The sequence below is a fragment of the Garra rufa genome, chromosome 8 (assembly GCF_049309525.1).
Source record: "Garra rufa chromosome 8, GarRuf1.0, whole genome shotgun sequence".
Lineage (NCBI taxonomy): Eukaryota > Metazoa > Chordata > Actinopteri > Cypriniformes > Cyprinidae > Garra > Garra rufa.
Genome location: NC_133368.1, coordinates 19,323,854 through 19,347,519, shown reverse-complemented (window position 1 = coordinate 19,347,519; position 23,666 = coordinate 19,323,854). Strand labels below are relative to the sequence as shown.

The 23,666-nt window shown below is 40.7% G+C and overlaps 1 protein-coding gene across 2 annotated transcripts in view; it reads left to right on the top strand.

Moving 5' to 3' along the window:
* Positions 1-23,666, top strand: part of crfb1 (cytokine receptor family member b1) — a 53,542-nt gene that overhangs the window by 16,627 nt on the left and 13,249 nt on the right. The gene's annotated exons all lie outside the window — the stretch shown is intronic.

Below are 23,666 nucleotides of genomic sequence, written 5' to 3'. Positions count from 1 at the left end.
ATATATATATATATATATATATATATATATAATATATATATATATATATATATATATATATATATATATATATAAATCCACAAATGTTTGGTGGTTTAGATGACTGAATTATGCAAAAATTATTTGTTTTATTATTATCATTATTGAAACAGAACATTTTCAAAATAACAATTTAATTTTTAAAATCAACCTTGTTCCACTTGTAATTCCAATATTTTTCAAAACATATTAACATCAATTTTATTCACAGCTTTTTCTTCTGCCACCTCCACCTACTCTGTCTGGGGCATATTTTAAACAGAAGGCGATGGCTGCTTCAATATTTGCCTCTGTCTCTTTTGATGTTTTCTGGACACTCTCTGTAAGAAATATCTGAAAATGAAAATGTATGAGGAATATAGGATTTAGTGTTGTCAAAAATATCGATATTTCGATAAATATCATCTCATTCAAGTGAAGAGAATAGAAAGGAGAGCGTGGCACCCCGCGACCGGCTTTGTTTGGTAAAGAACACAGCAGGAGTGCTATCTGGAAATATTTCGGATATGAAACAAACAAACATGGAAAGCCGAAGTACACAAGCAAGCCAATATGTAAGAGTTGCTACAGAGCAGTGGTAACAAGGCGCTAACACCACTAATTTTGCAAAGCACCTGAAAGACAGACACCCGTATCTATATAAAGAAGAACTGTGCTCATTTTAACATTACTGAATCATTAAATAAGATTACCTATTATTGTTGCTGATATGAGTGTTGTCCCATTTTTTTTTTTTTTTTTTTTTTTACTGTACTTCGTTAATATAAACAGATTGAGGAATCTTAGATGAGTAAATACTTTAACTGCGGTCAAATGTAAATTAACTGCGCTTATTTAACTTTATTTTAAAAAAAACATTACTGAAATTCTGTGATTTGTCTTAATGTCTATCCAGTGAGCAACTGAGCATTGTTTTCGCGTGTGATGCATGCATGTTTGCTTGAATGGATCGTTGATTATGAATCCGGCATTAAAATCTGTTCGTCAAATAATGTTAATGTATTAACCAGCATTTATGAACGAGCAATGCATTTGTTACAGAATATTTGAATCTTTGATAACGGTAGGTAATAAAAATACAACGGATCATGTTAGCACAGTCCAATAAAAAATATTAACAGATATAACTTTGGATTTTAATTGTATAATGTATTAGTAAATTATAGATTAAATTAATTTTTAACTAAGATTAATAAATGTTTTGAAAGTATTTTTCATTGTTTATTCATGTTAACTAACAAATATCTTTTACCATTAACTTAAGTTTTAAGATTAGTTAGATAGTTTAGTTAATTGTGTGGTCTAAAAAGAAAAAGAAAAAGAAAAAGTTTACGACCTACACTACCAGTTGTATTTGAACAGCAAATAAAGTTTGAAGCTCAAACTCAAATGAAGCTAAGAAGCTGAACAGGGCTGTAGCAGTGTACATATACATATACATCATTGTCATGTTCTAGACTATATTTATCTTTAAATTAAAAAAGGAAATTTTTATTATTTTGTGGCAGTTTTTTTCTCTGTGGTATCGAAAATAGTACCGAATATCGATATTTTTCAAGGTATCGTATCGAAGTTAGAAATTCCAGTATCGTGACAACACTAATAGGATTTGATGCACTATTTTATTTTTGCAGAATATCTTAAGGTAAATTCACAATAGATGAAATACATCAGTACGAATGCAAAAAAAATTGTTCAAGTTCTGACTAACAATAAATATCTCAAACAGAAAGGTAGTCTAGCAACCTGCCAATTAACAAAAAGTGTATATTTGAACATTTGTGTTATTTCTGTGTGACAAATAAGTAACTCTGAAAAATAGTTTTGACAGGCCCACACTGTTAAAACGGTTTCACCTGAAAACAATAAAAAAAAAGTGCAGTGATGTGACATTTTTTGTGGGTATCAGTTAAATTGATCTACTCAGCTGACCGACCTGCTGACTGCAATATGTGGTTTTCACTTAACAACCAAAAAGGAAACTAAACAAATCTGACTGTCACAGTCATGCAACACTTATATTTTTATTATTTAGTTAGTTTGTTTTCTTTACCTGTGACAACAGTGTACAGATTGAGCTCGATGAAGGCAAGCTTGCCCCCCCCTTCATATTGAAATGGGCCATGACCTCATTTGTCAACAACCTGTGGATACAAGAGTAATACATAAATAATTAATTATACATGACACATTATTAGCCAGTTGTTTGTGTTTGTGTTACAGTAGGTCCATCATCATCTACTGTAATGCAGATATCAAACAGAGATTGTTGGTGCTAGATGAAGGATTTTTGAAAATGACCTTTCATGCAGTGTGTAACACGGCTCTAAGTGAATGAAAACATCCTGCAAAGTTTGAAATCTGAAAGGAGACTCATGAATAATCATAACAACACTTGAGTATTTGAGGTTATAACTTTTGAGATAATGATTATTTATAACACACAATGGACACCATATTAAATCTACTTAATTTATAATGGACTATATCATATTACATTTATTTTTTTTACATTATATTATGTTTTATTTTGATGGTCCACTTAGTCTATTTACTATAAGAATAAACTTTCCACCTACATGTCAACTAACACTCCTTAGAGTATTAGTAGACTTAGGTCAAGGTTAGGCTAGGTAGAAGGTTAATGTACATGCAAAGTTACTTATAATATAATAGTTTGTCTTGGGGAAACATCAAAATTTAGTGTTAGCCTATATTTATCATACTATTAATGATAAATATAAGCTGCACATGGGGCAGCCGTGGCCTAATGGTTAGACAGTCAGACTTGTAACCCAAAGGTTGCGGGTTCGAATCTCAGGTCCGGCAGGGGTTGTAGGTGGGGGGAGTGAATTACCAGCACCCTCTCCACCCTCAATACCACGACTGAGGAAAGTCCTTTGTCCAATGCACCGAACCCCCAACTGCTCCCCGGGTGCCGCAGCAATGGCTGCCCACTGCTGTGGGTGTGTGTTCATGGTGTGTGTTCACTTGGATGGGTTAAATGTGCAGAGCACAAATTCCGAGAATGGGTCACCATACTGGGCCTCACGTCACCTCCTTTCCTTTTCCTTTCCTTCCTTTCCTAATAATAATTACTGCTAGCTGACATGCAGTTGCAGAGTTACTTATAATACAAATGTGTAATATTACACATTCATCTGATCTGATGCCTGATCTTAGGGTTCTTTGGAAAATGTTATTATAATTACTTATAAGTGGTCTTTGTATGCTTTAAGTCAGTGTTTCTCAACTCCAGTCCTCGGGACCCACTGCTCTGCACATTTTGTATGTCTTCCTCATTTAAGGCACCTGATTTTGATCATCAGCTCATTAGTAGAAAGATTCATGAACTGAACTGAGTGTGTCAGACTCAGAAACATACAAAATGTGCAGAGCAGTGGGTCCCGAGGACTGGAGTTGAGAAACACTGCTTTAAGTGACATGAGTAACATGGCAAGATATGAGACTTATAATATGTTAAAACTACGAGGAGGTAATCATACTCTTAAAAGCTATAACCACAAATAAGTAAAAATTATAATACATTAAACCGGTTCTTATGAATACTCATGAGATGATATAACATATTATAAGGTTTTTTATAATCCATTATGCATTCATTATAATGCCTTAAGAATACCCTTATAATGTATTATAAATAGGGGCTTCATAGAAAGTGTTACAGAAAATTATTTTTTCCCATGTTACCTGGCACCTAATGAAATCAAAAGAAACTTTCTGCAGGATGATGGGCCAAACAATTCCTAAAAAACAAACTTTCAAATAAAAAAATCGGAATTTGATATTTAGGGCCCGAGCCCAGAATGGGCGAAGGCCCTATTGTTCTTCTAAGGATTCTTATTAGGGCCCGAGCCCAAAAGGGCGAAGGCCCTATTGTTCTTCTAAGGATTCTTATTAGGGCCCGAGCCCAAAAGGGCGAAGGCCCTATTGTTCTTCTAAGGATTCTTATTTTTATTAGGGCCAGAGCCCAAAAGGGCGAAGGCCCTATTGTTCTTCTAAGGGTTCTTATTTTTAGGGCCCGAGCACTGCAGTGCGAGGACCCTATTGGAATTGCTCCGTTTATTAGGGCCTGAGCCCAAAGGGGCGAAGGCCGTATTGTTCTTCTAAGGATTCTTCTTTCCTTTTTAGGGCCCGAGCCCAAAAGGGCGAAGGCCCTATTATTTTCCTAAGGATTCTTATTAGGGCCCGAGCCCAAAAGGGCGAAGGCCCTATTGTTTTTCTAAGGATTATTAGGGCCCGAGCCCAAAAGGGCGAAGGCCCTATTGTTCTTCTAAGGATTCTTATTTTTAGGGCCCGAGCCAAGAATGGGCGAAGGCCCTATTGTTTTTCTAAGGATTATTAGGGCCCGAGCCCAAAAGGGCGAAGGCCCTATTGTTCTTCTAAGGATTCTTATTTGTTTTTTTTTTTTTGTTTTTTTTATTTTTGTTTTTTTTCAACCGTTGGGGCACTTTTGGGGGCCTTAACATACTCAAAAACTCTTGAAAATTTGCACACACGTCGGAATCTGCCGTCGTCCGGACGCCACAGAGGCTGGGACCCGGGCGTGGTTCAGGGCCTCTACAGCGCCCCCTGGAACACAGTTTGAAAACTTGATGTACTGCGCACACATACTTGCACGTACTCATATGAAACTCGGTACACATATAGAACTCATCGAGCTGAACAACTTTTGTACTCTATGTCATGGGCTCCACGCAACAGGAAGTGGGATATTTAGGGCTGTTTAAAAAGCGCATGCTCTGGAATTTAACGTACTCCTCCCAGGAATTCCATGGGATTGTCACCAAACTCGGTCAGCATGATCTCAAGACATTGGGGACGCTAAATTGCGAGGAGATTTTTGATATCTCGAACGGTTTGGCCGTGGCAAGGCGACAAAGTTATGGCGAGAAATGAGAAACAGGAAGTGTCTAATAACTGTTGCACACATTGCCTGATTCTGATGAAACTTCACCAGTTTGTTCCTTGTATGATGCCGATTCCATAAATGTGACTATTATGAGTCAAAGTTATAGCGCCACCAACTGGGAGCAGGAAGTGTGTCATTTTCAAAATGCTTTGAAATCAGCCTCTTAATTTTACTCGATTTTCTTTAAACTTCATCAAAATCATGTCAAAACACGGCCGATAAGAATATGTAAAGGGGTCGATGATAAATCAAATGCTGTTGCCATGGCAACGTGTCAAACTTTAAAATTACATTCCTGTCTTTTCGAGGCAGATAACATGCTTAGAATTTCATGAAACTCAACACACACATCAATATTAATGATAGTTAGACACTGGCAAAAGGTCATAAATGGGCGTGGAGCAGGCACTCTATAGCGCCATCTTTTGACAAAAGTTGGGGGGTTAGTTTTTCCTACAGTCACCAAACTCTGTACTTATATTGTTCTCATCAATCTGGACAACTTTCTAAATCAAACTCATTAGCTAAGACCAACAGAAAGCCGGCTATTTTGATTTGAATGTGGATTTTTTGAAAAATCAGGTAGTAAACAAATTCACACTACTCCTAAGAACAACCAGCTTTTCACACCAAACTTTTTTAACATGAAGAGAAGATTCTGAAGATGTTAAATTGCGAGCGGATTTGGGATATCTTGAACGGTGTTGACGTGGTGATTTTTTAAAGATGTAGTAAAAAACATAACCCTAATTTTTTATATCTTTAAAGTGCAGCATCCAAACTCTTTAAAACTTTTTTCACACAGAGATCTAATCATTCTGAGCAAGTGCTGGAAATATAAATTTTATACAAGCTTCAATGAATTAAAGAAAATTAAAAAAATAACTCAGAAACCTGCTGTCACTCTGGTGAATGTCTCTACAGTATGTGTGTGCGTTCAGTCAGGCACAGAGAAGCTCATTATTGCAGGGGGGAGGGGTGAGAGGCAGAGAGGGTGACAGAGTAGAGAGCCATCCTACAGACCATCTTTGAACAAAATGCACATACTGTATGTAGTGTAATTACATAAATATGTCTGATCTTTGAGAGTCTGATATTTTGAGAAAATATAAAGGGTCACTAAGTCTTTCATTGTTCGTATTTTGCAGTTGTTGTTTTTTATTTATTTTTTACTTAACTGTACCATGAACTTGTCCTATTCAGTCACATAGCAAAAGATTTTAAAAAATACAACTTTTTAGCATGATCAATTTATCTTCATTGATAGACAATATTTACATAGTGTTATTTATTGAATATAAAATAATAATAATAAAAAATTAAGACAAACTTTGACAACAAAACAAACGTTACTGTTATCTCTTCAAAACATCTGAAAACCATAATTTTAAGAACAGTTATAAATATATATATCACCCCGTTAAAATACTCAACTTGATTTTTAAAGATATTTTGAAAGAATGAAGCGTTTATAGAGCACTTTATTGTGTATTGCTGTACACCCACATGAACTGTGTTCATGTTCATGTTAATTCACTGTACATAACCTTTATATGAATACTTTTTTTTAGCTTAATATTAATTAACATTAATAAATGCTATTTATTTATTGGTCATGTTAACTGATATAGTTAATTTTAACAAATGAAACTGGATGGCAACATTTTATATTTTGTGTGTATGTGTCTGTGTGTTGATTTTAAAGTGTAACCCTTTCAATTCTGTAAACTTAAAATCCAAACTAGCAGATGGTTACTGTGAATGCATGTGCCAACTGGGCACCGTCTTCCTTATTGATTCTTAGTTATGACAACAATTAATTTTATACAAAAATATATTATACAAAAATTGTACAGATAGGTAACAATGACATTTAAGCAGAAGTGGTGGATATAAAGGAAGCAATAACAACATTTTGCTATCATCATGAATTACATGTTCTTATTTGTAGCATACTGGTTCACAGTTGGCATCTATCTGAAGTCCTTGCATTGATTGCATTTAATTAAATCAACATTATATTTGGTCAGTCTGATCTTGAGGCCTTAGAGATGTTAAATTGTGAAGATCTTGAGTTTTCATTAAAGGGCATGTCCGTGGTGGCCTGACAAAGTTTGATGTTTCTGCATAGACATAGAAGTGGTTATAACTTAGCCTGAAAATGTCTGATCTGCCACAAAATTCACAGGTTTGGTAAGAGTCCTGGCCTGAAGACACCTAAAGACCAATATTCAGATATTATCATAGCGCCACCTGTTGGCAGCAGGATATCTCATATATTTCACTAACTCAAACACACCAAGGTCAATCTGCACCAAACTTCATATGTTTGATAATAGTGCTGGCCTGAACACATCTACATGCCAATAATCAGTTATAGGCATAGCGCCACCAGCTGGCAGCAGCAAGTTTGGCACATTTAAATGACTTATGACATATTTTTTCTATATTTACTGTATTAAAAGCATACTGCCCACCGTTTGCTGTTTTCCTGAAGCCACCGGTCGGCGGTGAGCCCGGGTGCGAGGGCCCGTTCATCGCTGCTCGCAGCTTTAATTATTATTATTATTATTATTATTAGGGCCCGAGCCCAAAAGGGCGAAGGCCCTATTGTTCTTCTAAGGATTCTTATTTGTTTTTTGTTTTTTTTGTTTTTTTTTCAACCGTTGGGGCACTTTTGGGGGCCTTAACATACTCAAAAACTCTTGAAAATTTGCACACACGTTGGAATCTGCCATCGTCCGGACGCCACAGAGGCTGGGACCTGGGCGTGGTTCAGGGCCTCTACAGCGCCCCCTGGAACACAGTTTGAAAACTTGATGTACTGCGCACACATACTTGCACGTATTGATATGAAACTCGGTACACATATAGAACTCATCGAGCTGAACAACTTTTGTACTCTATGTCATAGGCTCCACGCAACAGGAAGTGAGATATTTAGGGCTGTTTAAAAAGCGCATGCTCTGGAATTTAACGTACTCCTCCCAGGGTTTCCATAGGATTGTCACCAAACTCGGTCAGCATGATCTCAAGACATTGGGGACGCAAAATTGGCAGGGAAATTGATATTTCGAACGGTTTGGCCGTGGCTGGGCGACAAAGTTATGGCGAGAAATGAGAAACAGGAAGTGTCTAATAACTTTAACACACTTTGTCTGATTTTGACCAAACTTCAGCAGTTTGTTCATCGTCTGATGCCAATCACAGAGATGTGACTATTATGAGTTAAAGTTATAGCGCCACCAACTGGCAGCAGAAAGCGCAACATTTTCTAAATGCTTTTAAATCAGCCTCTTAATTTTACTCAATTTGCTTGAAACTTCATCCCAATAATGTCGAAACACGGCCAATGAGAATCTGTGAAGGGCATTATCGATAACTTTTATCATGTTGCCATGGCAACGTGTCAAACTTTAACTTTAGTTTTTTGTGTTTTCGAGCCACTTAAAATACTTGGAATTTCATGAAACTCAACACACACATCTGTATTAATGATATTTAGACACTGATAAAAGCCCATAAATGGGCGTGGAGGAGGCACTCTAGTCTATAGCGCCACCTTTTGACAGTTTTGCCTACAGTCACCAAACTCGGTACATATATTGGTCTCATCAAGCCGGACAACTTTCTAATTAACACTCATTAGCTATAATAAACAGGAAGTTGGCTATTTTTATTTGAATGTGGATTTTTGGAAAAATCAGGCTGTAAATAAAATCATACTAAACAAAGCAGAAACAAGAAGTTCACACCAAACTTTGTCAACATGGTAAGAATATACTCAAAATGCTAAATTGTGAGCGGATTTTGGATATCTTGAACGGTGTTGATGTGGTGATTTTTTAAAAGTCACAGTAAAAAAAGTTGCATTAATTTTTCTATATCTTTAAAGTGCCTAATACCAACTCTTCAAAACTTTGTATATATGAAGAACAAATCATTCTTAGAAAATACGCTTGGTATCAAAATTGTATCATGCTCAGAGGCCCCAAAAACATTAAAAGTATCCAGAAGTGAGAGAGGGAGAAATGAAGACTGTAATACAAGGGATGAACACCAGAGGTCCTCGTATGATAAGGAATATTTTTACCTCTAATCCTATTCTGTTCATTCTCAATGTGCAACAAAGAAACGAATGCATAGATTTATTTGGAGTTGTTATGTACTGTACTGTCAGAATACTTTTACATAATTTTAAAATAAACACTAAAAAGCATAAAAAAATTTGTTATTTTTTTTAATGAAAAATTATGAAATGTTTTGTTTGTCTCTCACTGATTTGGTAACACTTTCTATGAAGCCCCTATTAAAAGGGTATTTCTAAGGCATTATAATGAACGCATAATGCATTATAAAAAAACGTATAATATATTATATCATCCAATGAATATTCATAACAACAATTATCATACATTATAATACTTAAATATTAGAGGTTATAACTTTTAAGATTATGATTATTTATAACACACAGTAGACACCATTTTAAACCTACTTCATTTGTAATGGACTATATCATATTAGATTTATTTTTTACATTATATTCTATTCTATTGACTATTAACAACTAACTCTCACCAACTAACACTCCTTACAGTGTAGACTTAGTTTAATGTTAGGCTAAGTAGAAGGTTCATGTTCTTGCAAAGTTACTTATAATCAGTTTGTCTTTTGGGGAACTGTCTAAATACAGTGTTAGCATATATTTACCACAACAAATAATAATTACTGCTAGCTGACATGCAGTTGCAGAGTTACTTATAAAAAGCTGTCTAACGGGTACCATCAAAATAATTAAACTGATCATATTATACATTCATCTGATCTGATACCTGATTTTATGGCTATTTGAGAATTATTATTACTTATAAGTGATCTTTGTATGCTTTAAGTAAAGTGACATCAGTAAGATGGCAAAATATGAGACTTATACATTATAACTATGAGGAGGTAATCATACTCATAAAAGCTATAATTAAAAAAAAAATTCTAATACATTAAAACTGTTCTTATGAATGCTCATGAGATGATACAACATATTATAAGGTTTTTTATAATTTATTATGCATTCATTATAATGCCTTAAGAATACCCTTATAATGTATTATTAATACATGAACCCACAAATATTTTTAACAAATATAAATAAATGTACTTATGTACCTTTTAATAATATATGAATACTTTTTTTTAGCTTAATATTAATTAACATTAATAAATGCTATTTAATTATTGTTCATGTTAACTAATATAGTTAATGTTAACAAATTAAACTGGATGGCAAAATTTTAAATATTGTGTGTATGTGTCTGTGTGTTGATTTTCATTAACCCTTTCAATTCTGTAAACTTTAAATCCAAACTGGCAGAGGGTTACTGTGAATGCATGTGCCAACTAGGCACCGTTTTCCTGATGCTATCGGGATGGTGACTGCGCATATGGCGAGGGCCCGGTCATCGCTGCTTGCAGCTTTAATTTTTTTTTTTTTTTTCAACCGTTGGGGCACTTTTGGGGGCCTTAACATACTCAAAAACTCTTGAAAATTTGCACACACGTTGGAATCTGCCGTCGTCCGGACGCCACAGAGGCTGGGACCCGGGCGTGGTTCAGGGCCTCTACAGTGCCCCCTGGAACACAGTTTGAAAACTTGATGTACTGCGCACACATACTTGCACGTATTGATATGAAACTCGGTACACATATAGAACTCATCGAGCTGAACAACTTTTGTACTCTATGTCATAGGCTCCACGCAAGAGGAAGTGAGATATTTAGGGCTGTTTAAAAAGCGCATGCTCTGGAATTTAACGTACTCCTCCCAGGGTTTCCATAGGATTGTCACCAACCTCGGTCAGCATGATCTCAAGACATTGGGGATGCTAAATTGCGAGGGGATTTTTGATATCTCGAACGGTTTGGCCGTGGCAAGGCGACAAAGTTATGGCGAGAAATGAGAAACAGGAAGTGTCTAATAACTGTTGCACACATTGCCTGATTCTGATGAAACTTCACCAGTTTGTTCGTTGTATGATGCCGATTCCATAAATGTGACTATTATGAGTCAAAGTTATAGCGCCACCAACTGGCAGCAGGAAGCGTGTCATTTTCAAAATGCTTTGAAATCAGCCTCTTAATTTTACTTGATTTTCTTTAAACTTCATCAAAATCATGTCAAAACACGGCCGATAAGAATATGTAAAGGGGTCGATGATAAATCAAATGCTGTTGCCATGGCAACGTGTCAAACTTTAAAATTAGATTCCTGTCTTTTCGAGGCAGATAACATGCTAAGAATTTCATGAAACTCAACACACACATCAATATTAATGATAGTTAGACACTGGCAAAAGGTCATAAATGGGCGTGCAGGCACTCTATAGCGCCATCTTTTGACAAAAGTTGGGGGGTTAGGTTTTCCTACAGTCACCAAACTCTGTACATATATTGTTCTCATCAATCTGGACAACTTTCTAAATTAAACTCATTAGCTAAGACCAACAGGAAGCCGGCTATTTTGATTTGAATGTGGATTTTTTTTTAAATCAGGCTGTAAACAAATTCACACTCCTTCTAAGAACAACAAGCTTTTCACACCTAACTTTTTTAACATGAAGAGAAGATTCTGAAGATGCTAAATTGCGAGCGGATTTGGGATATCTTGAACGGTGTTGACGTGGTGATTTTTTTAAGATGTAGTAAAAAACATAACCGTAATTTTTTTTATATCTTTAAAGTGCAGCATCCAAACTCTTTACAACTTTTTTCACACAGAAATCTAATCATTCTGAGCAAGTGCTGTTAATATAAATTTTATACAAGCTTCAATGAATTAATGAAAATTAAAAAAAGAAATCAGAAACCTGCTGTCACTCTGGTGAATGTCTCTACTTTATGTCTGTGTGTTCAGTCAGGCTAAGAGAAGCTCATTATTGCAGGGGGGAGGGGTGAGAGGCAGAGAGGGTGAGAGAGCTGTGAGCCATGCTACAGACCATCTTTGAGGAAGAAATGCACATATATGTACTTTAATTACATAAATATGTCTGATCTTTGAGAGTCTGATATTTTGAGAAAATATAAAGGGTCATTAAGTCTTTCATTGTTTGTATTTTGCAGTTGTTGTTTTTTATTTATTTTTTTACTGAACTATACCATGAACTTGTCCTATTCAGTCACATAGCAAAAGATTAAGAAAAATACTACTTTTAAGCATGAGTGATTTATCTTCATTGTAGACAATATTTTCATAGTGTTATTTATTAAATATAAAATTATAATAATTAAAATTTTCAAGACAAACTTTGACAACAAAACAAACTTTGCTGTTATCTGTTCAAAACATCTGAAAACCATCATTTTAAGATCAGTTATATATATATCGCCCCATTAAAATACTCAACTTGATTTTTAAAGATATTTTGAAAGAATTAAGCGTTTATAGAGCACTTTATTGTGTATTGCTGTACACAATGTAATGTTAAAAGATACTAATTTACCTTTAAACAATATATGAATACTTTCTTTAGCTTAATATTAATTAACATTAATAAATGCTGTTTAATTTTTGTTCATGTTAACTAATATAATTAATGTTAACAAATGAAACTGGATGGCAAAATTGTATATATTGTGTGTATGTGTCTGTGTGTTGATTTTAAAGTCTAACCCTTTCAATTCTGTAAACTTTAAATCCAAACTGGCTGAGGGTTACTGTGAATGCATGTGTCAACTGGGCACCGTTTTCCTAATTGATTCTTAGTTATGTAGCGCTTAAAAGTGATGTCTTATAACAGGAGTCACCTGCAAAGCAATATCCACACACAAATTGAACAGATAGGTAACGATGACATTTAAGCAGAAGTGGTGGACGTAAAGCAAGCAATAATAACATTTTGTTATCATCATGAATTACATGTTCTTATCATCATCATCAGAATATAGGGAAAATGTTCCCTATATTGTGAACGGCTTTGGGATATCTTGAACGGTGTTGATGTGGTGATTTGTTGGAGACACTCTATAGCGCCACCTTTTGACAAAAGTTGGAGGGTTAGTTGTAGCTACAGACATCAAACTTGGTCGGTATATTGGTCTCATCAAGCCGGACAACTTTCTAATTTTACACCCATTAGCTACGACCAACAGGAAGTCGGCTATTTTGATTTGAATGTGGATTTTTGGAAAAATATAGCTGTGAATAAATTCATATCACTCATAGCAGAATCAGACAGTTCACACCAAACTTTGTCAACATGATGCCAAGATACTGAAGATGTTAAATTGTGAACGGGTTTGGGATATCTTGAACGGTGTTGATGTGGTGATTTATGAAAGTAACAGTAAAAAAGATGAAGAGTTATTTCCATATATCTTTAAATTGCATTATTCTAACTCATCAAAACTTTTTACATATAAAGAACAAGAAATTCTTAGGAAATACGTATAGTTTCAAAATGTTATCATGCTCAGAGGCCCCAAAAACATTAAAAGTGTCATATAAATTTGTCAGATTTAAGCTCTAATACCAGGGATGAACACTAGAGGTCCTCATAAGATAAGGAATCGTTTGACCTCTAATGTTATTTAGCTCATTGTCAGTGTATAAGAATGACAATAATCCATAGAATCAGTTGATATATACTGTACTGTCAGTGTACTTTTACATAATTGTTTTGTATAGGTGCTTAAAGAGCATTAAAATCTTCTTTTAATCTTTTAAGGAAAAATTATATGATTTATATACATGTATAGACTCTCACTGATAGAACAAAAATCTTATAAGTATGACACTTCACTACTCAGTTCATTTAATTTGAAGAAGAAACAAATACATCAAGTAAGTTAATATGTATTTATTTTTAATATATTTTTTATAATTATTTCACAGATGCTTATAGATCATTAAAATAATATTTTAAAATGGTTGTACATCATAAAACATGTTGGTAACTATTTAAAATAGGATCTCTTTTGTTAATATTAGTTAATGCATTAACAAACATGAACTAACAATGAACAATACATTTTTACTCGATTTTCTTCAAACGTCATCAGAATAATGTCAAAACACGGCCGATGAGAATCTGTAAAGGTGTCCCTGATGCATCAAATACTATTGCCATGGCACATTTAAAAAACATACATTAAATTATTTGTTTCCTGTGTTTTTGAGGCAGATAACATGTTTAGAATTTCATTTTCCTCTTTGAAACTCTTTTTCTGAAGTCTTTGAATTTTTTTCATACAGAGAACTAGTCATTCTGATCAAACACAGTTCATTTCATAATTATACAAAACTCTATGAATTAAAGAAAATTAAAAAACAAATCTGATCTCACTCTGCTCTGTACTCTCTCTCTCTCTCTGTGTGTGTGTGTGTGTGTGTGTGTACTTGTCTACCTATCTAAGAGGGGACCTCAGCGTCGTTACACATCCACTGAAGCTGATGTTTTAGTGTCATTGTGAATGTTTGTTTTAGACTACACTTTTGTGCAAACATCATGAAATAAGGACTTTGATGAACAACTTTACTTTGGTCCCCTGTTGGATGGTGAATTGCGATGTGTGTTTAGTTTGCTTTGTTATTTCTTACTTTCACTAAAGCTTACTAAGGTTTAAACTTAAACTTTGATGTTGACTTAATGTATGAAATATTGTAAGTTTATTTCATTATATTGTGTGAATTGAATAACATCAGAACTTTAATTCAACTAAAGATATTTAATACAACAGTCAACATAAAGCTTTGAGTTTATACCTTCAACATCTTTCATAGAGATTTTTGGATGGCTAAAGATGATGTTGTAGTGTCATTGTGAATGTTTGTTTTAGACTACACTTTTGTGCAAACATCATGAAACAAGGACTTTGATGAACAACTTTACTTTGGTCCCCTGTTGGATGGTGAATTGCGATGTGTGTTTAGTTTGCATTGTTATGTCTTACTTTCACTAAAGAACACTGAGGTTTAAACTTACAATATTTCATACATTAAGTCAACATCAAAGTTTATTTCATTTTTTTTTTTTTTAATTGAATAACATCAGAACTTTAATTCAACTAAATATATTTAATACAACAGTCAACATAAAGCTTTGAGTTTATACCTTCAACATCTTTCATAGAGATTTTTGGATGATAAAGCTGATGTTTTAGTGTCATTGTGAATGTTTGTTTTAGACTACACTTTTGAACAAATATCATGAAATAAGGACTTTGATGAACAACTTTACTTTGGTCCCCTGTTGGATGGTGAATTGCGATGTGTGTTTAGTTTGCTTTGTTATTTCTTACTTTCACTAAAGATTACTTAGGTTTAAACTTAAACTTTTATGTTGACTTAATGTATAAAATATTGTAAGTTTATTTCATTATATTTGGCGAATTGAATAACATAGTAACATTGATACTTTAATTCAACTAAAGATATTTAATACAACAGTCAACATAAAGCTTTGAGTTTATACCTTCAACATCTTTCATAGAGATTTTTGGATGGCTAAAGATGATGTTTTAGTGTCATTGTGAATGTTTGTTTTAGACTACACTTTTGTGCAAACATCATGAAATAAGGACTTTGATGAACAACTTTACTTTGGTCCCCTGTTGGATGGTGAATTGCGATGTGTGTTTAGTTTGCTTTGTTATTTCTTACTTTCACTAAAGCTTACTAAGGTTTAAACTTAAACTTTGATGTTGACTTAATGTATGAAATATTGTAAGTTTATTTCATTATATTGTGTGAATTGAATAACATCAGAACTTTAATTCAACTAAAGATATTTAATACAACAGTCAACATAAAGCTTTGAGTTTATACCTTCAACATCTTCATTAGAGATTTTTGGATGGCTAAAGCTGATGTTTTAGTGTCATTGTGAATGTTTGTTTTAGACTACACTTTTGAACAGATATGAAATAAGGACTTTGATGAACAACTTTACTTTGGTCCCCTGTTGGATGGTGAATTGCGATGTGTGTTTAGTTTGCTTTGTCATTTATTTGTCATGTTTTCCATGAAAATACCTGCAAAATGTTTATGTTAGCTGTAAACTTTAAAGAGACATCTGCTTCTCAAGGAAAAACCCTGTCATGATCATATATAACGTCTAGGTTACGAAGGTAACCCACGTTCCCTGAAGGAGGGAACGGAGACGTTACATGGGATCTCGCCTGAGAGACCGATCATCTCTGAGCCTTATATAAAAAGGCCAATTGCAAATTGGCGAGTGGACGTGCGCGTCGGCCACTCCCCCGTACATACGGGTATATAAGATGGCGGCGCGCATCACTCAAACAGGTTTTCGCTGAAGAGCCGTCAAGCCGGCGTCAGCGCGACGCCAGGGGCGTGGCAGGGGAATGTAACGTCTCCGTTCCCTCCTTCAGGGAACGTGGGTTACCTTCGTAACCTAGACGTTCCCCTTCAGTCGAATCACTTCGACGTTACATGGGAACTAGCCCTATGGAAAAGGCCACGACCCTGACGCCGCGTTACGCAACAACTTCACGTGCTGACAAGTATACGTGCCGGCAGGCGAAGTGTAACGTAACCTTCCCAACGCCCCGAGGCCCAATAAGGGGGCCCTTCCAGGGATGCCAGTTGTACTGAAGCATGGGTTGGGGGGGCGGAGCACATGAAATCTTTACATGTGGAAATGAGAATAATTCAATATATCCATAAAGGTTTTTAGGGATACACGAGGGAAACAGCGGTCTCCTCCGCTGGAATAATAAAAACTAAGCCACAACCTGCGGGGCGAAGGAGACCCAGGCAGGATCACAGTGCAGGACTACTCCGCGTCTAGCCTTGACTGCGGGGCAGGAGGACCCAGGGTTCGCCGGAGGGAACATTCTGGGAAATAGCGCACGGATCCATGTGGGAATGGCGCCGCAAACCGACACCAGCCGGTCTTCCCGCTCACCTGTGAGTCCTCATGTTAGGACACGGGAGAACGGCCTCTGCGCAAGGTTGTAGAACCAAGCGAAGGTAGGGTGTCGCCCAGCCCGCAGCTTCTGGTTTTTACATCTGCTGGTGAGGTGCCGTGACCCAAGGATCATAGCTGTCCCTGAGTATAACAGGGAGAAGGCATCTACCACCCATTTAGCCAACCTCAGTTCGGGGAGCATTCCCTTTCTGCTGAATCCCGAGGCAGATGAAGCTGCTTGGTGCGGCTGAAGTGCCGAGTGATTCAAGTTTCACATTTTTAATGACACAACATCGCAAGGCTGGGTCTGCCTCCTCCAGGGCAGAGCTTGCAGGTTCACCACCTGATCGCGAAAAGGCGTGGTGGGAACCTGGGGCACTGGGCCGGGGTCTCGACGGTAACGTGGAAGACGCCGGGCCGAATTTCTCGACACACTTTGCTGGCAGAGAAGCTTGTAGGCCCTCTTGATGGGAGCCAGGGCAGTCAGGAGCGCTGTCTTAATGACAGGAATTTTAGCTCGACTGAGGCCAGTGGCTCCAATGGAGCGACCGCGGCCCTGAAAGGCGACGGGGAGGTCCAAGAGGTATGTGGTGCGTTCTAAGCACCTCTGAGGAACCTCAGCTTTAAGCACCTCTAAGGAACCTCAGCTTGTCGATATCCTACCCTCTTAATGGAAGCCAGGGCAGTCAGGAGCGCTGTCTAATGACAGGAATTCTAGCTCGACTGAGGCCCGTGGCTCCAAGGAGCGACCCGTGGCCCTGAAAGGCGGCGGGGAGATCCAAGAGGTATGAGGTGCGACGGGGGGGTCCCAGAGGGTAAGAGGTGCTACTTGACAGAGAAAACTTGTAGGTCTCCTGCCCTCTTGACGGGAGCCAGGGCGGTCAGGAGCGCTGTCTTAATGACAGGAATACTAGCTCGACTGAGGCCAATGGCTCAATTGGAGCGTCCCGCAGCTCTGAAGGCGACGGGAAGGCCCCAAGAGGGTGAGGGGTGCGTTCTGGGCACCTCTGTGAAACCTCACGGTCAGTAAATGCTTGCCTACTTAGCTCCATCTACTGCATGTGATATGCGGCGAAGCAGCGGCATATACTTGGAGAGTCGAGGGGACAGCCTGCGCTCAACTCTCCTGCAGGAAGGGAAGCATTACTGCAGTCGTGTATCTCTGTGGAAAGCCAGCAAAATAGACCTCATCTCCGTGCGCAAGCCTGCCTAGTAAGGGAGCTCGGTACTGAGTGATAGTTGTATCACGGTCTGTGAAGGCCGGAGAGGTCTGGGGTGTCATACCGTGCCCTACAGGGAGGGACTGCCGCGAGGGAACGGTTACTAAGACCTGAGTCCGGGTGGGCCATTGTTGTAGCGCAACCAACAGACTTACTCCTCGTCCTCCCTGGACTTGCACATTGTCTGTGCAAGGAGGCTCGCTGGGGAAGGGCGTACTTGGGCCCCGGAAGACAGCTGTGAGCCAGCGTTACTCAGAAAGAGGCAGCTGGCAAAGGGAGGAATCGGAAGACGAGCGAATGTGGCTGGCCTACCGATATACTCCAAACTAGCTGCATCACGGGGTGGAGTCGCCATCCTGCAGGTGGGTGGACTGCCGTGAGAGCCGAGAGGCTGCACGGTTGAGTTTCCCTGCTTCAAGTGAATGGCAAGTAGCAAATCTGCCACGTTGGACTCCATGGGAGCAGATGGGGAGGTTGTAAACCTCTGTCGTACATGGCAACCCAACCCGTGGTAGCCACGGGCTGGCTTGACGGCCAAACTGCGGGAAAACGCCAGTCCGGAGTGGGCCGAGGTGCCATGCCCATCATGGGACTCGATCGTGCTGAAGCGGTCTCACATGAACAAGCTTAGCGGCTCTAAGCGGCTTAGAGCTGTCATGTGCCCCAGGAGCCTCAAATTTGAGAGGACCGCTATGTTGTGCCTGATTGACTCAGGAACTACAGCACTGACTGCGCGCTCCTAGTAGTAAGGCGGGCTGTCTTGTGGACCGAGTCGGGCTCCCGACCGAGGGAACGGATTCCTTCGGTTGGCCTGAAGGACCAGATGGCGGGGGTGCCGAAGCACCAGGTCCCCAAGTTCGCACAACGGAACTCACGAGTGGGCTGGCAAAGCACCAGTCGAAGAGACGGTTGATGATGCGAAGTCCTGTCTGCCGAAGAGGAGACAGGGGAGCTCCCATGGCCTAAAAAAGGCAGGAAGGAGGGGGACTGGCCAAATGGAAGCACCCCACGCTGAAGAGCTCGACCCCCGGAGCAGACCGCCGAGGGGGTGTGTGTCGGGGGGAAATCGAGACGCGACAGCGGGTGCCCTTCAGGCAGATGGCTGCAACCCAGCCCTGGAGACGGAAACATACCTGTATGTGCTTCGTCGTGAGCGAGTGTGCCGACAGCCTGAGAAGGGATCGGGACAGAGCTCCATCCAGGGCGGATATTAACCCACCACACTTAACTGGACACGTGAAGTCGGGACTGAGAGATCCCGACCTCGTCCCGGGGGAGGGACAGGCTGGATCGCGTCCTTCGCCAGTAGGAACGCGACCTCCGCAGGCAGAACAGAGGCACGCCTGCCCGAATAAGAATGTAAGGGGTACCTCTGAGTCTGGGCGGACGCCTGGGGCCGGGCCGTACCGTCCGTATCAACCAGCGTAGTGGTATCAAGGGAACGTTGACCGACGTGACCGTGGTGGGGCAGCCTAAGGGGAGACAGGGAAGGGGACAGAACCCAGAAGGATGAGCGTCCTGGGGAAGTGTCTAAGTGCACTAAGCAGTGCTTACCTTCTTCCCTGGATCCCGCGCTGGCGAAGACCAGCCGCGAGTCTGGTTCCGAGGAGTGTAAGTGCTGCTCAGGAAGGAAACTCGAGGCCGAAGCCAGAGGTGAGAAATTTGCTCTTTTTGAGAAAATGTGGGTACCGTCGACCGTTGGCCGACGGCAGCATTGAAGCACACAGTGGCTCCCGGCCCTCCACCGGGAGCGGGGAGCGTAGATGTTAGCATCCCCTAAGGAGCAGTCTCAATCACCTCTGGAGGCCCGCGTCAGGGACGTTTCGCAGTTTTCTTGCGAGTGTCTCGGGCCGGTCCCTGTGCCGCGGGCGGCGCCACTCTCCTGCGGCTGGCTCTGCGCTTGCGGGCCCTTCTCGCCGACCTGGCGTCGTGGGCCTCCGCAGGGGGGCGAGCCGTAGATGTTGCGGCCGCAGGGGGGCGCCCTCGGCGACGTGCAGGCGGAGGCGGTGCCTCCGGCGGCGGGATGGAAGCATCGCGGCGGGGCAGGATGTGAAGCGCCTCCGTCTGTCTCTGGGCTGCCGAGAACTGTTGGGCGAAGTCCTCGACAGAGTCGCCGAATAGGCCCCTCTGGGAGATGGGAGCGTCGAGAAAGCGTGCTTTGTCGGCATCTGCCATCTGGGCCAGAGAGAGCCATAGGTGTCGCTCCTGGACCACAGCCGTGGACATCACCTGACCAAGGGCCCGCGCCGCGACCTTCGTCGCACGAAGGGCGAAGTCGGTGGCAGCGCGGAGTTCCTGCATCGTACCTTGGTCAGGACCACCCTCGTGCAGCTGTTTCAACCCCTTGGCCTGGTAGACCTGCAGGGTCGCCATCGCATGCAGGGCCGAGGCGGCCTGGCCCGCAGCGTGAAAAACGCGGCCCGCAAGGGCGGACGAGCGCTCACACGCCTTGGACGGGAGACGCGGCCGGCCCCGCCAGGTGGCAGCGCCACGGGGGCAGAGTTGCACCGCCATAGCGCGCTCGACCTGGGGAACCGACGCATACCCCCTGGCCGCCCCGCCATCAAGGGTGGCGAGGGGAGAGGAGCTGGGCAGCGGGCGAGATGAAAAGGGCGCCCGCCAGGTCTTAACCAGCTCCTCGTGCACCTCCGGGAAGAATGGCACCGGGGGAGGGCGAGGCGATGCCGCCGGAGCCGTCCCCAGGAACCAGTCGCCCAGCCGAGAAGGATCGGCCGAGGCCGATGGAGTAACCTCCAGGCCGATCCCCCTGGCGGCTCGGAGGAGCATAGCCGAGAGCTCGGAGTCTGCCTCCGACGGGGCAGCAACCGCAGAGGGGCGCCGCGCCGCCGGAAGAGCGTCCTCACCCCCTGACTCTCCCTCTGACGCAGCGTCAGACATCTCTTCCTCCTGAGGAGCGCCAAAGGAGACGCCCAGCCCGGCTGGCGGGGAGGCGTACTGCTTTGGCATCTCGACGGGGGTATGCTGGCGGGCGGAAGACCGCAGGGCTTTTGGAGCCGGCGGAACGTTCGGCACCGTGACTCGAAATTCCCCCTCGTGCCTCGCCACAGCGGCGGAAAAATTCCGCAGGCCGTGGGGCGCGAAGGGGGGCCTGCCCGCGAGCGAGCGGCGAGTCCTCAGCATTCCCATGGTCATGCTTTCGCAATGAATGCATGAACCATCCGTGAAAGCTGCCTCAGCATGTTCGATGCCCAGACATGTGAAGCAGCTTTCATGTCCGTCCAGTGAGGTGAGGAAACTGCCACACCCAGAAGCGCACGGCCGGAAAGCCATTCTGAAAAGAACGTCTTTACACAGCCGTGAGAAATTGCTCTTTTAGTCCCGGTCTGCCCAGGGAGGAAACCGCGGCACCACTGTGCACTCAATGGGGCTTGCTCGCTGGAACGCAGGAGGCTTTTATGGCCGTGAAAACGGCCGCCCGCGGGACCCCGCTGGCGGCGCCGAGAAATTCACTCTTTCAGCTTTTGTTGCTCTTTTTCGATCGGCGCACACCAGCAGAGAAGTGCAGCAGGAACGTGAAGTTCTTCTTCTTTTCTAGGAGAAGCAAAAGGCTTGAGCATGAAGGCTCTGAAAGCGAAAGTCTGTTTGAGTGATGCGCGCCGCCATCTTATATACCCGTATGTACGGGGGAGTGGCCGACGCGCACGTCCACTCGCCAATTTGCAATTGGCCTTTTTATATAAGGCTCAGAGATGATCGGTCTCTCAGGCGAGATCCCATGTAACGTCGAAGTGATTCGACTGAAGGGGAACTAATGGTTATATTGGTGTCATCCCAAGAATATATGCTTAACATTAATTTATTAGGTGTTTTGTTGTGCTTTCAGAATATTTGTAAAAGGCTGTGTAAACCTTTAATCTTTATAAATCATTAAAATGAAAGACTTTGTTTCATTTCATGTTTACACATACATTTGCATTGCAGGCCATGGAGGTCCTCTGTTGGATAGGTAGACATCGGTCAGTGTTTCAGGTCCCCACTTGGCATGTTTTTAAAAAAATAAAAAAAATGCACATTTGCAGTTATATTATGAAAATATGCCTTAAAAGAAAATTTTCTATGTAAGTTTTGTTTCTTTAAACTCACCAGAAACAATGGTCCCCTCTTGGTCAGTGAACAGTGATAGTCCCCTCTTTGTAAGGTAGACATGTATGTGTGTGTGTGTGTGTGTGTGTGTGTGTGTGTGTGTGTGTGTGTACCTGGTATTCATCACGTTGTGGGGACCAAATGTCCCCACAAGCATTGGAATACCAGTAGATTTTGACCTTGTGGGGACATTTCTCAGGTCCCCATGAGGAAACAGGCTTATAAATCATGCACAATGAGTTTTTTTGACGAAGTAAAAGTGTGCACAATCTCCTGTGAGGGCTAGGTTTAGGTGTAGGGTAGGTGTAGGGATATAGAAAGTACGGTTTGTACAGTATAAAAACCATTACGCCTATGCAATGTCCCCATAAAACATGTAAACCCAACATGTGTGTATGTGTGTGTGTGTGTGTGGTAAGTGGCTGGGTGTGTGTGGGGAGGGGAGATGGGTAGTAAGAGAGAGAGTCAGAGAGGAGGAGAGAAGGTTAGGCTTAGGCCAGAGGGTTACTGTGAATGCATGTGCCCACTGGGCACATTTTTCCTGATGCTGCTGGGATGGTGATTGCATAGAGGGCGAGGGCCCGCCATCGCTGCTTGCAACTATATTTATATTTGTGTTTATCATAAAATTATGAAAAAATACAATAAAATATATAAATTATTCCACCCATGTGTTAAAATTTAGGATATTTTCTGTGAAATGAGACCATTTATATCAAGCTACTCCAATGTATGTGAGTAGGGCATGGTTAAATTCAGGTATGCCAAAATCAGTAAAAAATCCAAAATATGCCAAAGAGTTTAAGAGGTTAATAAAATTGTGAAAACAGCAACCCGGTTTAAGATTAAGATAATTTTGTTGTAGATGAAGATCAGATTACATTTTATGGGTAATCAATGCAGAAATCCAGATATATTCAAACAACTCACAAACTTATTCTTAACACTTTATTTGCTCCTTTCTGCTTTTACTGTAGACTAACTTTTCCAAACTTGAGATGCAAATTTGTTCAAACAATTCAGAAGAGCACTGGTTAAGAATTATTTTATGTCACAGTAAATTAACCGAGCTGCTCTGAGATGCTTACCTATTAGTGAGCACAGTGTGGCATACAGTTCACTCTGAAAATTATTTTATTTAATTAAATTCCAGCCTTTGTGATTTGATCATTGTAACCAGACATAATTGCACTATTTTATATATATATATATATATATTTACCAGTGCTTCCCCAGTGGCAAAATTATACTCTGGTTGCAAATTGGATAGAGACAAATATAGGAGTGTCCTTGAAGGGTCATTGTTTCAGACTGCCAGAGATCTAGCATTTAGTGTCATGATTTCTTTTAGAGAAAGTTCAGTATTTTAGATTAGTCCAGATGTCGCTTTTCAGAAGTCCAGAAGGTTGAAGCCAAAATTCAACAGTCTACAAATGTTCAAAGCTC